Source organism: Narcine bancroftii, chromosome 3 (assembly GCF_036971445.1).
Source record: "Narcine bancroftii isolate sNarBan1 chromosome 3, sNarBan1.hap1, whole genome shotgun sequence".
Lineage (NCBI taxonomy): Eukaryota > Metazoa > Chordata > Chondrichthyes > Torpediniformes > Narcinidae > Narcine > Narcine bancroftii.
This window is the reverse complement of record NC_091471.1, coordinates 344,835,756-344,852,398: the sequence shown is the minus strand read 5'-3', so window position 1 is coordinate 344,852,398 and position 16,643 is coordinate 344,835,756. Positions and strand designations below refer to the sequence as shown.

The 16,643-nt window shown below is 38.3% G+C and overlaps 1 long non-coding RNA gene across 20 annotated transcripts in view; it reads right to left on the bottom strand.

The window, feature by feature from the left end:
* The window catches only part of LOC138759328 (uncharacterized), a 189,310-nt gene that overhangs the window by 109,607 nt on the left and 63,060 nt on the right, over positions 1 to 16,643 (bottom strand). For 9 of the 20 annotated variants that reach the window (XR_011354735.1, XR_011354733.1, XR_011354736.1 and 6 more), the window contains exon 4: positions 9,416 to 10,643. The exons of the other annotated variants lie outside the window; for them this stretch is intronic. This is a non-coding gene — a long non-coding RNA (uncharacterized lncRNA). The remainder of the gene's footprint in view (positions 1 to 9,415; positions 10,644 to 16,643) is intronic. 20 annotated transcript variants of the gene reach the window in all.

Sequence of the window (16,643 nt, the reverse complement as noted above, 5' to 3'; positions counted from 1 at the left end):
ATCAAATATTATACAAAGTGCAAGACAATGTAAAATGGGAAATGGCTCACATCTCCAGGTCAACATTTGATAATGTGTACTTTGACTTGAGTGTTACATGTCGACTCCAATCACCAGAAAATTGTCTCACATTGTTCGACATTTTGTATGGTGTAACTTTCTTCATCTTATTATTTCGCTATTTTCAGTCCATGTTTTGGCTTTAGTCAATCACATTATCTTTGACGTAGCATAGAAATAACCGCCTACAAGTATAATATTCAGCTGTTAACAAGCGTCTTCCCAAATAAAATGATGATTTAAGCTGGAATCTTTCTTTCCCCTCTTGTCTCGGATGGCAGTTTAATCTATCACAGCATAAATTTTATTCTACAGTTTGCTTTTGCAGCACAGTTACATATTATAAGATAATGCAGGTTTATTTCTGCTTTGAAAAGGCATTATTTATTAAACCAATGTGCTTTATATTCCATGTATTTCCACATGGATATTTATCACGTTTCTATCGTCTTATAATTTAATTGCCGTTATAAAATTGAACAATGTCATGGTTCAGTTTTCAGATAGTGAGTCAAATTCTATTTATTTATTTTTATGGAAGATTAGTCACCACCTCCTCCCACCCCTGCTTCTTTCCCCTTGATGTGCACAGAAAAATTTTCAGAAAGTCTGGCACATTCCAAGATAAGAACCGGATTTGTTTGATTTCTCTTAATTAAATGTTCAGACATTTGTTTCCAATTGGGAGTGTTAAAAAGTTTAAAAAAGTCACCACACATGTTGAAGACATGGGTAGTTTAATGATTTTACCTAAGTCATTTGAACAAATGGAAAGAATCAGAAAGAAAGTGCCAAAAACTGAAGCAGAATTTTAAAAAGTGCAGGCAATAAAATGCCATTTAACAAAGGAAAGCATGTGAGAGATTTCTATTGTTTTTCTTGATTATTTCTGGTTTATTTAGTGGAGGTTTTAAACGTCAGCTACTGTGGCATCAATTAAAATTCTTTCAAATTATTTTCAGATTCTAAGCAGCATTAGGTGACATCATGCAGAAATCCTGCCAGGTTGAAACCAACAACTCTACACAAGTTTGCAACTTGGATGAATCATTGTAAATTCCTGACTATTAAATAGTTTTTAGTCTAATCATGTTGCAGCCAGAAATATTTCATCCTTTAGCACATCCGCAGACTTTAGAGTCAAATGGGGAATTAGAACAAATAGCATTAATCCATTTAAAACCATATTCCCAGTGGAGTGTTACAATTTCTAATTGGTGTGGCATCATATTTCTTTGTGAATTTTTGGGATTTTCTTAACTGCAAAGACTGTCTAGCAGGTGTTTTCCAATTACTTTTCCCTTGATTTATTTTCAGAATTCTTCCTGTTAAATGTGCTCGACTTTCAAAGGTTGCCCAGATAGCAAGATATTTTATCTTTTAATGATGAAGGAAGCCATGGATTTTCACACCAGTCTTAATTGTAGGTAGGCAGCCCAGATATTCAACCTGTAAAACATTCTGAGCAATGGCTTGGTGTATAATAAATGAGGAAAACACACACACACGCGCACAAAATTTTGGCCTATAAGTCGTTATGAAACCCAAAAAACTCACTTATATGCCAGATATACTTTTGAGACCTAAAAATCAGCTCAAAATTGAAAATTGCTGATCCGCCATATAAGTTGACCCCGATTCAGCAAACAAGTCAGCTCCTAAAAAGCCAATTTGGCAAACAAGTTGACCCCTGAAGAAACTCGACTGCAACAGATTTTCATTGAAATGTTTATTGAAAACAACACAATTAGAACTCTTCAAGATCACTATCACAAAAACCCTTCCAAATCACTCTCACTGACATCATCTGAGGCAAAGATGGCGGCAAGCACTGTTTAAATAATCATCATGTGGGTCCCAGTCTGTATCTTGTGAGGCGGTTTCAGCTTCGTCGTCAGTGTCCCACAATAAATGATCTTCCATGCCATCAATTGCACAAGAGATCCTGCACTTTTTTAATGATTTTATCAGTCTCTATTTTCACTTTGTCCCATGCATTGAGCTCAAAGCCACACAGCACATCGAGTGATGCAGCACACATTGCCCCGCCATTTGTAAACGATTTTTCTGCACCCGACATCCATGTATTCAATTTGTCATGCACGTGGTCTTTGAATAACTTGTTCAAGCAGACATCGAGAGGTTGCAATATAGATGTCAAACCATCCGGGATAACTGCCATGTAAGTGTTATGAAGTACTAAGTACTAAGTGTTCTCAGTTAAGTGGCTATGAAACATGTCCCCAACCAGCAAACTCCAGCAAACCACTTGGCCAGGTGGTCCATATGTTATCCATCCAAAGTTTAATTCCATTTACATCTATCCAGCCTTTCTCATGAAAATGTACAAAAATATGTGGAGGGAATTTTATTTTCAGTTTAATTTTGTGTTTGAAGATCACCATGGGTCTTAACTTCGTCCTGATGACACCATAGTAAACCTGGTCCTTTCATGTCTGTACTTCTGGTTTGCATATTTTTAACACCTTTCCATTCCACTGTTCTATTGCTTATCATGTCAAAATTAATAGGCCAATATAATAGGCCATGTTGCCAATATTTGCCAATGCAAATATTTCTGCCAGTTATGAATAATAAACTTACAACTTTATGATCAATATCTTTTGGTAGTTTCTGAGTGATTTTTGATTTTCGGCATAATACCAGATTTTTCCTGTTAATGAAACAGTTGCACCAGCCTACTGTAGATTCAAAATCTTTACTGACATCTGGGTGCAACTTTCCCCATTGCAGTGCAAATGTTCTAATTTTATTTTGGGTGACAATATAGCAATTTTGCCTCTCTTCTGCCACATGCTTTTCTGACTCTGGCCAATAAGAGATTCCACTTCTCATGGAACATTGTCTTTTTGATATTTTTCTTAAAGTCTCCTCTTTCTTTTTCCAATCTTTTACCAACTTCTCATATACATCAAATTTTCTTGCAGCAGTACAATTGTTCATTTTCTTGGCCATTTCAAACAATTTCAATTTGAAACTCGCTTCAAACTTGCATCGTCTACTGTGCGGTTTCGATGGGCCCTCCATGGTAGCGATTAACTCCAGCCAATGCCCAACAGATCAATGCATGTATGCAGCAAAGGGAATACTGCAACTAACAGAGCATGCACTCAGGCGGTCGATTGTTATCCCGGTCAACGGCCATCTCAGTCATCGTGATCTTTTGCGGTTGACCTATATGCCTGTCAACTAGCCAAGAGAGCCAGAAAACTGGGGTCAACTTATATGCTGGATACTCCATAAAACCCTTAAAATCAGGCTGAGAAGGGGGGAGTCGACTTGTATGCCGGTCAACTTGTATGGTGAAATATATTGGCATGTATGTATCAACTCCGATTATCAGAAATTTTTTCGGAGCCGAACTGATTGGGAACGTTGGGCCCATGGCAGCAGTAGCAGTGGGGACCTTGGACACCTGGGCAGAAGCGGGACCCTCGAGCTCCAGACATGAATGGGGCCTTGGTGGTGAAGTGTCTGTGATCGGCAGCAGCCAGCATTTTTTTGGTGAGACGTAATGCTTAGAAAACCTTACCTTGTTGTTTAAACACTTTTGCATGTGATTTGCTGTTGCTACTTGGCTGTTTTTTTTTGAATGACCAGTTTGCCGAAATTTTTTTTATCCAAAGTAGGCCCGGTTCCGACCATTTCAGATAATCTGAGATGTTGGGGGGGGGGTGTGTGTGTGTGTGTGTGTGTGTGTGTGTGTGTGTGTGTGTGTGTGTGTGTGTGTGTGTGTGTGTGTGTGTGTGTGTGTGTGTGTGTGTGTGTGTGTGTGTGTGTGTGTGTGTGTGTGTGTGTGTGTGTGTGTGTGTGTTATGCACTCATACATAGGTAATATCAAGATTAGTATATTAACAAATAGCTGGAAACAACCCTCAAAAGAGACAAAAAATGTATATAAAAACTATTCTAATAAACTAATCCTTCCCTTGTGAAGTTATGAATAAAGATAAATGTTCCATTAATGCATGAAAGAAAGGACATCCTAACCATAAAATGGGATCCAATAATCTTATAAATTCTGAAAATAATTAAGGAAAGGACCCCATCAATTTAGAAAATTAAGGAGTATCACATTAGTAGAGCATCTAATTTTTTCCAGAATCAAATGTGCCATCACGTCAGATAACCATTGAGTATGTGTAGGAGGGACAACTTCCTTCCATCTCTTAAGTATAGCTTTTCTGGCAATAGGAAAAGCAAAGGCAACTGCATGCATTTGTTGACAAGACAAATTTAAATCAGCTGACTTGCTTATTCCAAATAGGGCAAAAAAAAAGGTTTTCCTTAAACTTTGAGCATATTAATTTAGTAGGTTTTTAGGTTTTCCATACTTGGAAATTTAGATTCAGGATGCGGCCATTCAGCCAATCTTCATTATGGGCATTCATCAACATAATTCGACTTGTCAATCTTTTTTTATTCTGTATTTTTGAATATCTTACTTAATACTCCAGTTGCAACCACAGCCATCTCCCAGTGGCCAACCATTTCAATTCCGGATCACACTCCGTTCAGGCCTTATGTACTATCCCACCCTGACCACCCACAGATTGGAGGAACAACACCTTATTTTCCATCTGGGCACTCTCCAGCCAGATGGTCTTAACATTGACTTTACTGCCTTCCTTTAAACCAGCTTGCTTTTTCTTTCCCCCCCCCCCTTTTCTGCCTTTCCAGTTCTCCTACCCAATCATCCCTCCTCCCCCACCCCCCCCCACCCCGATCGCTGCTGTCCCCTCCCTCCTTTATCCACCTCTCATCTCCTGCCTTTGCTCCCTCCACTCTTTTGTTTGGATGCCTGCCAGCATGTTCTCATACTTAGATGAAGGGCTCAAGCCCGAAAACATCGGTTATGTATCTCCACCTTTAAAGGACACTGAGCTTCTCCAGCATTTTGTGTGTGCTTTTACTTAATAAAGATTGATCAGTATCAATCCTGAAAAGTTAATGTGACCCATGCGCAAAATTAGATCGATAAGATATGCCGCAATTACTTTGTTAAAATAGTAGTTTGCAACTTTATATAGAGCCATCCTCCCTCTGTTTTTAACATTATGTTCTTTCTCTTCTTCATGATCACCATTAGGAATTATTTATCCACCTTTTGGAGACCTTTTATCATTTTCAAGATTTTGATTGGATCAATCTCTAATCTTCTAAATGCATGTGTCCAATCTCCCCTTAAGTTTATAAGAAGTTCCTGGTTAATCTCTGATGTATACCCACCAGAATTGCTAAACTTTGCTTGCTGATGCAAAATGGATGCATAATAACACATTTGCCTCACAGTGGTTTCAATGAAACCAAATATCATGAACGGGGGCAGGGGACAGATTGCTGAGTGCAAACGATCAAAGACAAATTTCTAACCCATTCAGTGTAACTATCTGAAGGTTTGATACTCAAGGCTAAATACAATACTTCAGATGGAGTCTGAAGTAATCTCTCATGCAGCTGAAATGTTATTTCCTCACTTTTGTACTCCAGCTCCCTTGAGATGAAGGCCAACATTCCATTAGCCTTTTTGATTACTTTTCATACCCTTGTACAAGCTTTTAGTGGAATTCCTGCAGAGTCATCTAGATAAGACATTTCCATTCATATGATTAACTTCTTCCCATATTTAGGCCCACTGATTTATAGTGGCTGTGCACGTCAAATTATATTTCCTGGAATTCCAGGATTTGTATTGGGGTGGTGAAGATCTAATTCCACATTTCTGTTTATTTTTCCGAGATGACCATAAATCATTGGGCCTTGTCCTTTGTTTAACTGTCCAAGCATATAAATCTTTTCCAATGTGTGATATACACAGTTGGGTCATTCTACCACAGAATCTTCCAAATATCACCAGGGGTTTAAGTGTTTAAGTTATTTTAAAGAAATAAGACCCGAGATAATATATAAAATTGCTGATAGTTGGACAAAAGCACATTATTATATCGATGAGCACCTGCTGATGTTAAATACATTTTAAATTTAGATTGTGAGCCAGCAGGTCTTCCAGTGATGTAAAATGATGGATATAGTTTTCTGTAAATTGTAATGTCTTGCAGCTGGCTAATATATAGCTTTAAAAAAACTATTTAGTGTTAACTATTCCATTCTCCAGGTTTATTAATGCTTTCTTTAATGCAAACTCCACATGGCGTCTGCCAACAACAGTGGTTCTTGCATTCACATCAAAAATACATTTTCTTCCAATTTACTCTACAGTACGTAGGTTCATATTTCAGAAATGAGTTAGTACTACTTATATCCAGCAATATAAAAATAGTTACAAAGGAACCGAAATGTTTTAACGGAATTTTTTTTTGATAAAAAAACAACCTAATTCACAGGTCTGGGAGAATTGGTTGGGTGTCAGTGAAGATCAGAGTTTCAATTTTTTTTAAGTCAGTCCTTCAGATTTGAGGCCTGTGATCCAGTACGGTGGGTTCAAAAGAGTCAAGTTTATTGTCATCTGATGGCACAAGCACAACCCGACGAAACAGCATGCTTTGGTTGTCGGTACAAAACATGCAGACACGCAAGCAGACACTACACGCATACAGACAACAATACGCCTGAAGGACAAATATGGATATATACAAATAAATATTGTTTGGTAAATATGAGAGTCTTGAATGGTTAGTGTGAGCAGTTCATTTGGTCATTCATCATTTTCTCTGCCAGTGGAAAGAAGCTATTCCTCAATTTGGTGGTGCTCGCTCTGGTACTCCTGTATTCTCTGCATCTCTTCCCCGACAGGAGCAGTAGAAAGATGCCGCATGTGGGGTGGAAGGGGGACTTCAATGGTTTTGCGCACCCTCTTCAGAAAACGATTCCACTAGATCACGTCGATGTGGAGGGGGGAGAAGGAAACTCCAGTGATCCTCTGCCACTCTTATGGTCCCGTGGATCGAGGTCCGATCCATTTCTCTGCAGACACACTGAGATGCAACCAGCTAGAATGCTCTGGATAGAACACCTATAGACTTTTGATGAGGTGGTCAGTAGCCTTGCCTGGTTCAGTCTTCTCAGGAACTGTAGTTGCTGTTGTGTCTTCCTTACATGTTTTGTATCCACAATAGGTCACCTGGGTCAGAACCACAGATTTGTCCATAGTCAGCGAGCGTAGGAGTTGCCCCATGGGGCAGAGGTATGTAGAATGTGAGGTGGTGCTCTGTGTTTTCAGTGTTGTCCTGAATGAACTTTCAAGTGGTAGAGATTCCTCGGAGTCAGACAAACTGTAACTTTTTTAAATTATTTCAGGAAGCTATAAAGTTCACCCTTGAATAGTCTCCTCTGCTCATCTTGTAATATCTGCCCACCACAGAGCTAGAATAGGGTATTTTGGGAATCTATGTTAGATATGAAACATTGTTTCTTTCCCACAATCTTATTAAAAAGCACTCACAGGAGTCTTCAGACATGACGATGGACAGAACCCCATTTTCTCTTTATCTTCTTCAGGCTTAATTAAGGAATTAATGATTTTGAATCCTTCAAGGAGAGTGTGGAAAGAGAGCATCTGCTTCAGTTGTTTCAACACCCCAAGTACTCAAGTCCGATATTTTCATTGCAACAATAATATTTTGCATTTATTTGGAGCCATTAAATTTTTTTAAATGGCTTTTCTTTTCTCTTTGATAGTTCTGAGACTTTGGAACTTGTTTCATTGAGAAGGGCCACACAAATTCCAAGGCCGAGTGAAGAGCCCAAGAGTTGATATCTGCCATTGATCTATTTATTATTCACCGCCTGTGTAAAGAAACTTCCTGTTGCCCTTCCAGATCTGTCCTTATATACCAGATCCAACAGTCCCAATTTGAAATAAATTGTTAAAAATAAAACAAAAAGGGAATAGGGGAAAAAAAAACCACATCAACCACGTCTTGGCCCGCCTCATTCATATGACCAAAAATGTTTCTGCAGAGGAAGGATCTGTTTACTCAACTAAAGAGCTAAGTGCGAGGACGAAGAAAATGAAGGCTACTTTTAAATCAGCTGAAAGGGATAATAGAAAATGGGATTGCAAAGAATTGAAGATGTAATGGAATAAGCTTTGCAGTTATTTGAAGAGTGAACTGTCAAGGGCTATATTGAGTAATTGAAAAATACAAAGAACTCATTAAATCTAGAGGAATTATTTATAACTGTGGCTATTTGCGTTGCTCTTGCAGGCTATAGTGGAGTTTGATTTTAATGGTGACATAAATAATAGAAGTAGCAATATTAGGAGCATTGCAAGTGTCTCAGATGATGATGTTAGCAATCGAACACTCTCAATCGTTTTATTGTTTCTCATGTGCCGCACAGTTTTCTGATGTGAAGTTCGTGTGGGATAAAAGTTTCTTTCCAAATAGTTGAACTTATGAAGCCATTGCCTTCAACCCTCACCATTCATTCCCTTCTCTATTTACTACCTCCATATCTCTCACAGAAGTTATCCTGGGACCCTGTTTGTACTTTGCAATTTTTGTTTTAGACATACAGCACGGTAGCAGGCCATTTTGGACCACAAGTCCGTGCTGCCCAATTTACACGCAATGAACCTGCAATTTACACCCAATTTCGAACAGTGGGAGGAAACCGGTGCCCCCAGGGGAAACCCACGCAGACAGGGGGAGAACGTACAATCTCCTTGCAAACAGCGCAGGATTGAAACCCCGGTCCCGATTGCAGGCACTGAAGGAGAGTTGCGCTAAACACTAGGCCAACTGTGTCACGCAATTTTGCAGCAGTATTAATGATGGATTTGTGGAATAATGATAATTATAATACCTGTATAGTCGTTCCCAATGTTTCACCGTTTGCACAATGAATGTAATGGAAAGCCTACATAACGAGATTAGAAATAATGTTTCTAAGAAAATGGTCATATCTCCTTAAAAATAAAATCTTGTGAAGACTTTTTTATGGACCATGGACATTCCTGATACAAATTATTTAATAGAAGCTCACAGCAGGAAACAAATAACTATTTTGGATCTTTTCTAAATTTTCTCTTGTTGACTTGCCTCAATCCATCTAGATTCAAAATGATAGGCCCCTACACAATGATATGGCCTTAAGTGATGTCAAGTAATCAGATGGTGACTACACACAAAATGGCAGAATAAGAAATGATAGCTGGCATTGCAAGATATTGGCTTCACCAAAGTTGTCAAGGACAGTGAACGGTTAGAATAGCCATGACATTCAGAAACATTCCAAAAATGTTTCAAAAACTATAGTTAAGAACATAAACAGTAAATATTACTGAAAATGTGAAATTTTTAAAAAATACCACTTTGAAACAAGTGAAAACAAAATGAAAAATTAAGGAAACTAGCAATTCAAAACTTACCTCATGCAGTATTTATTCTCTTTGCCGTTCTTCTCCATTTAAAAGAATTAGATTGTTCCTCATCAGATCAAACTGAGACCAGCTTCAGGGGCAAGTATACCCAGCAACAACATGTTCCCCACACGTGCCACATCTTAGTTAGAAAGTAAATGGTGGAGATTTTCTGTACAATGGGACCTCCTTGTTCAATTCAGTGCTGGAAGTGCTCAGTGGGTCAGGCAACATCCATGGAAAGAGCATTAATGTTCCAGATCAAAGATCTTTCAACAGGCTTTTTCAGGTGCATTCTACCCAAAAATTGTGCCTGAAGAAGCAGAAGCGGCCCTATAAATTGCCGTTCAGGTGGCAGCATTTAAAGCGCAACGCTGGTCACCTGAAGGACACAGCTGTACAGGATGAGGCTCTGAGCCCACTCTGGCTCAGTGTCAGCTGTGAGCAGCAGCCTGACTCTTTAACATCCACCTTCAGCCGGCTGGGGGAGCCACTGAGCTGAGCTGATTATCCCTCTCGGAGGAGGGTTACGTAGCTCGCCTCAAGAGCGCCTCCTGCACATTCAGGTGGCCTCAAAACAGCCGCATATTACCTAAACATGCGGCATTACATGTTGCGGAGCAATTGGCCACCTAGAAGTGCCTATCAGGACCAGAAAAGAAGTTGATTTTAAGTGACAGAAGGGGAGGGGGAGTGATGCAGAGGATTAAATGCCTCTGATAGGGTGAAATCTTGTTGGCCACGATCAGAATGTGTATATGATACCATTCACTTGTTGCTTTAATGAGAGCTGTAAGAGCAGATGGACAAGGGGGGTTGCAAAAACTGTTAAATGCTGATCAGAGCGGTAATGCTCAGTATGTCACACTCTTCTTCTTTCTTTGGCTTGGCTTCGCGGACGAAGATTTATGGAGGGGGGTAAATGTCCACGTCAGCTTCAGGCTCGTTTGTGGCTGACAAGTCCGATGCAGGACAGGCAGACACGGTTGCAGCGGTTGCAGGGGAAAATTGGTGGGTTGGGGTTGGGTGTTGGGATTTTCCTCCTTTGTCTTTTGTCAGTGAGGTGGGCTCTGCGGTCTTCTTCAAAGGAGGTTGCTGCCCGCCAAACTGTGAGGCGCCAAGATGCACGGTTTGAGGCGATATCAGCCCACTGGCGGTGGTCAATGTGGCAGGCACCAAGAGATTTCTTTAGGCAGTCCTTGTACCTTTTCTTTGGTGCTCTATGCTAATGAAGAATCTACATAGAAATCACATGAATTAATTATCCAGTATTCTCACATTGAAGTTCCATGAAGAACTTCAGCTTTGCTTAATTTGCATAGTTAATTTAAAGGTGCAGTTAAGCAATCCCTCTGGCCATGAAATTAATTTTACATTCCTCCAAAAGATAGATGCTTTAAAGGAAATAACATTAAAATAGTTTATATAATTCATAACTTTCCTGTTCTGTTTAATTCCATGTTTTTGAACCGTTTCACTTGAAATGAATTTAAATGCACTGGGTAATTTATAGGGTTACGGTGTTTCTTCCCATTTTATTGTGACCAAATGCAGGCAACCTGGTTAGTTTATCCCTGCTTCCCAATTTGCTCTCAGATGACGCAAATTCACCAGATGAATTAAAACTGATCCCAGAAGAAGGAGGACTCGATTGGCAAATCAAATGGAAGTTTCTGGGAACTAAACACTGGACAGATAGTGAAAGTCATTCATTTAATTGTTCTATGAAAATTAATCAGCAATTAACATTCAATGTTTTTTTAATTGAAAAATTATCCTATTACCTCTCACAATTTAATTTCTGACTCATTCAATATTAATAGTCATGCTGAAAAAATACTCATGCTTAAGAAGTTTATTGCCAGTATCATTCTATGGAATGATTATTACAAATGTTTATTTTCTCTCCATAGACCCCAGAACCACCTGAAGTATCTCTCCAGTTTTTTTCATTCAATCCCAGTGGAATTTACAGCAATAGTCCTCCCAACTGTAGAATTTCACACCTATCATTTTAATTGTTTTTTACCTGGATCAACTAAGAGAGGACTTTTTTGTATATGTAAAGGCAGTTAATTAAGATGTAATTGGTCAATTCATGTATGCTGGCCTTCATCATGAGGGAGATTGAGTTCAAGAATCCTGAGGTAATGTTGCAGCTCTATAAAACTCAGGTTAGACCACACTTGGACCTCATTAGAGGAAGGATGTGGAAGCGATGGAGAGGGTGCAGAGGAGATTCACCACGATATTGCCTGGATTGAAGAATGTGTCTCATGAGGCAAGGTTTACAGAGCTAGGGCTTTTCTCTCTGGAGTGAAGAAGGAGGGTTGTGTGGAAGAATTTTTTTAATGCATTCTGTAATTAGAGAGCAACTGCAGTGTGAAATAGAATAATCATTTTTCCTTTCTTCAGCTATAATGTTGCTGTAGGATAAAGCTTATAATTAACACAGAGGTCAATTGTAAATAGAGCATCAAACATTACAGCACAGTACAGGCCCTTTGACCCATGATGTTGTGTTGGCCAACGTAAATCCACTCCACAACAATTTAATCCTTCCCCTATCTCACATCCATAACCTTCTGTTATATATCAACCTACTATTTGACTCTTGGCTCAGCCTTCTTAAATAGCTTCACAATTTCCCTGTTAGAAGTGATGGAGAAGGGGCTAAGGGCAGGGTGTTATGGAGGTTCTAAATTCCTTTTGGAATGATTACATACACTCTATATAATCTTTTCCATTCCTGGAAATATTTTTACATCAAAGTCTGGACCAGTTGAAATTACCCTCAGAGTAGATATTGAGATGAATAATTTAGGTAAAGAAAGTCTAGACCAAATATTGTATAAATGGAATTATGAAATTTTTAAAGGTAGAAAAAAAATACCAATTTTAAGGCATTTGTTTTGAATATGTAACGGGATACATGTGGAAAGGGGTAGAAGGAATTATCAGTTGGCTCAATTGACTTTAAAGCAGAATCAACTTCTTCTGTTTACGATGAATAATTCTTTATTTGACAATTGGCATGAAAAAGGTATGCAGAAAATACGAGATTGTTTTAGAGGTTCATTGTTTATGACATTTGATCAACTAAAGGAGGAATGTGGGATATTACAAAATACAATATTTGCATATTGTCAATTACGATCACATTTGAAGGAAAAAATGGGAATGAATTTGAGACTTCTGGAATATAGTCAATTTGAATATGTTATAACACATACCTTTATTATTTGAAGATTTATAACTACTATGTATAATAAATTACAAGAAATAAAGGAAAAGAAAGATTTGTATAAAACTAAACTGAAGTGGGAACAGAATTTAAATATACAAATTCAAGAATATGTATGAAATTGTGCATAACTAATACAATCAATGCTAAATATCAAATGGTTCATTGTAATTTTTACATCAAATGTATTATTGACCCTATAAGATTAATAAATTGAATTTATATTTCTCTGCTCCATGTTTTAGATGTAATTCAGTATGTTTATGCGAAAAGGTAAAATATTTTTGGAAAGAATTGTGTGTTATTTTAGAGAAGATATTAAAAGTGAAGGTTAAATTAAATCCAAGAACATTTTTTGTTGGACAATATATATGATGAAGATATTAAGTTGGAATTAAATAAATATAAAAAGAGATTTTTGAGTCTAACAACAGCAATAGCGAGAAAGTGTGTAACTAAAATGTGGAAATTGGAAAATAACATTAAATTAGAAGAATAGTTTAATAAAATAAAATATCGTTTCCCGTTAGAAAGAAATACATAATAGAAGAGATGGTTATGATAAATTTTGTCAAATATGGGAGCCTTGTAGGAGATTTATGAATATAGACTAATCTAGACCTTCTAATCCTATCCCTCCCCGCCCCCAAAAATATGGTACTTTCATCAAGAAATATATAATGGTGGCTATAATTATTATGATGAATGTGTTCTTTCTTTTTTTTCTAATTTTTCTATCTGTAGAGCTTAGGGTTGGTTGGAGGTGTGGGGGGGGGGTGAAAATTGAAAATTATTTAGTATCTATTATGTAATGTTATAGCAAATAATTTGAAATGTATGAAGATTCTAATAAATAAAATTTTCCAAAAAAAGTTGCCCTCAGAGGATTAATGCAAAATTCCATACTCAAATCAATAATGTGAATCTTTGGTTATTGATGGAAACACTGAAGTATGTCTATGGGAAAGATTCCACTGCTCCTCAGGATGGCACATGACCCAATTGTAGAACTGTGATCAGAATCAGAATCTGTCATGAACCATATCATGAAATTCATGGTTTTTCAGCAATATTATGGTGAAAATATTGCTATAAATTATATTTAAAAAATAAATGAGTGCAAATGAAGAGAATGTAAGGCAGAAATCTGATGGCAGAGGGGAAGAAGTTGATTTTGTCTTCAGACTCTTGTACCACCTTCCTGATATTAAGTGTGTGAAGCGGGCATGGCCTGGGTGGTGAGGGTTTTTGAGGATTGAGGCTGCTTTCTGAAGACACCACCTCTTGTAGATGTCTTTGATGGTGTGAAGACTGATGCCCATGGTGGCGCTGGCCAAGTTCAAAACTCTCTGTAATTTTTTTCCTGTCCTGTGCATTGACACCTCCATACTAGACAGCGATGCAACCAGTCAGAATGAACACCTGTAGAAATTTGCAAGAGTCTTTGGTAACAGACCAAATTTCCTCAAACTCATCGCAAAGTATAACCATTGGTGAGCCACCTTCATGGTTGCATCCAAATGGAAGCCCAGTATAGATCTTAAGAGATGTTCACAACCAGCAACTTGAAGTTCTCTACCCTTTCCTCTGCTGACCCCTTGATGAGGACTGGTTGGGGTTCTCTGATTTCCCCCTCCTGAAGTCCACAGTCAGTTTCTTAGTCTTGCTAACGTTGAGTGCAAGATTGTTGCTGTGACACCACTGAACTACCTGATCTATTCCCCTCCTGTACCTTTCTTCATGGCCTCTGTGATTCTGCCAACAACCATGGTGTCATCGGCAAATTTAGAGATGGCATTTGAATTGATCCTAGCCATACAGGCATGGTACAGAGCAAGAAGATCCTTCAGGTTCATCTGTGTTGATTGTCAGTGAGGAGGCAATGCTTCTTTCTGATTCATACTGACTGTGCCTTTCTGATGAGGAAGTCAAGGATCCAGTTGCAGATGGTATTATGAAGGCTCAGGTTTTGGAGCTTGTTGACCAGTGCTGAGGGCATGACAGTGTTGAAAGCTGAGCTGTAATCGATGAAAAGCATGTTGCTGTTGTCTAGGTGATCCAGGGCTGAGTGGAGAGCCAGGGAAATTGCATCTGCTGTTGAGCGATTGTGGCAGTAGGCGAACTGCAGTGGGTCCAGATCTTTATTTAGATATGAGCTAATTCTGGCCATGACATTTCATCACAGTAGATGAGAGTGCTACTAGGCAATAGTCATTGAGGCAGTTCACTCTACTCTTCTTGATTGATGGATGATTGATGGATACCCTTTTGAAGCAGGTGGGAAACTCCAACTGCAGCAATGAGAGATTGAAAATGTCCTTGAACTCTCCTGTTCATTGGTTGGCACAGATTTTCAATACCCTACCAGGTACACCATCAGGGCCTGACACCTTGTAGTGTATTGAGTTCCAAAATCATAGAATAAAGGATTTTGGCAGGGACACCATATTAACTTATTGACAGGTGAGATTTGAGGCTATTAGTTCTGACACCGGTCAATGGAAAATAGTTGCTCATTCCTGCTATTAGATAGCAGATCATCTATCTACAAAGAATTGTTGAGTGCAATCTCAAATATTTCATCAGATTATATTTTTCTGAGCATGTTATTTGATCTCATTCCATTCCATTGCTTCCAAAAATGCTGGAGAAACTATTGTGTAAGACATTTCAAGAACCGTGAGGCCACCTGCAATCCAGATGATAAGATGATCATCCACCTCCTTGTCCTCGTCGAGGTTCACCACAAGGAGCTGCATTAATTGAGACAAATATCAGCAGCTGTTGCAGCTGCTCAAACTGGTCTTCTGAAGTAAGCAGATGACACCAAGTGAAAGCTGATGATGCTCAAGAGTTCAGGAAGACGCGCCTAACAATGTACTGAAGCTTGGTGTGACGCGGGAAAGGTTTGTGGGTAAGTTCCACAGTCCAGGATTCTGCTACCACTACATGGTGAGGGGCTGACTCCTCTATTGCAGCCTCTCTAATACTTCATGGTTTGCATTATTTCAGAAGGCAACATGAGTGCTGTTGATGTGTTGAATAAAATAAATGTATTGAATTGGTGTAATAAAGGTAGGGAAATGCATGTCCTTTTTATATTCACGACACATACATATAATAAACAAAGTTTATTTTTGAAATCAAAATAAGGTGGGAAACAGAAGTATAAAGATTCATGATGAAGAAACTCATTCAAGAGGAAGAACCAGAGGTTTAAATAAATCAACAACTAGTTGTAACTCACTAAAACTGTAACTAAAACAAACGTTAGTGCTGGGAATAAAAGTTGCAATGCATCAGGAAAGTTCCATGAAACGGTAAAACTGGGCTGCAGTTCAGGAAGGGATAAGTGGAAGATGAGTTGGTCAGAGAAAATTGGTAAGCCAGAGCAGAAATGCACCCACACTCTGGTTAAATATAAAAGGTACTTCTTTATCTTGAACCTGAAATATCTTCCATCAGTTCTTAGCATTAAAACAGCAGATCCAAATTATGCTCATTGCAAACATGCACCAACCCAGTTATGGAATCAACTTACAAATATAAATCTTTTTCATTATCGCAAGGATTATTAAGTCCTTCATAATGTATGCTGACAAAAAGCATGCAGTATGGGCTGTTTTGCCAGAAAGCCTTCAGTTCTAATTATCATACACTCAGATGATGTAGAAAGGCTGAATCTACGTTTTCTGCCTGTTGGTTTGTTTTGGCTGCTTGGTTAATGTTGTAATTGTCATAAATTATAGAGGGAGCAAAAAGTATTTTAAAACCACTTCACCATATCTTGAAAGAAAACATTGAATTTGCCAATTTTTCCACTTCACTTCTCTGTATCTGTCCTTTCTCATTTTTATTATTGCAAATGTTATACGTTTTCAAATCAGGGAATAAAACTTTGAACTTTTACAGGAGCTGAATTAAGGTATCGTGGAAATGAATGGAAGAAAGTAAACATCAAATTTGAAAGTTATACAGACATCTTTCACTGAA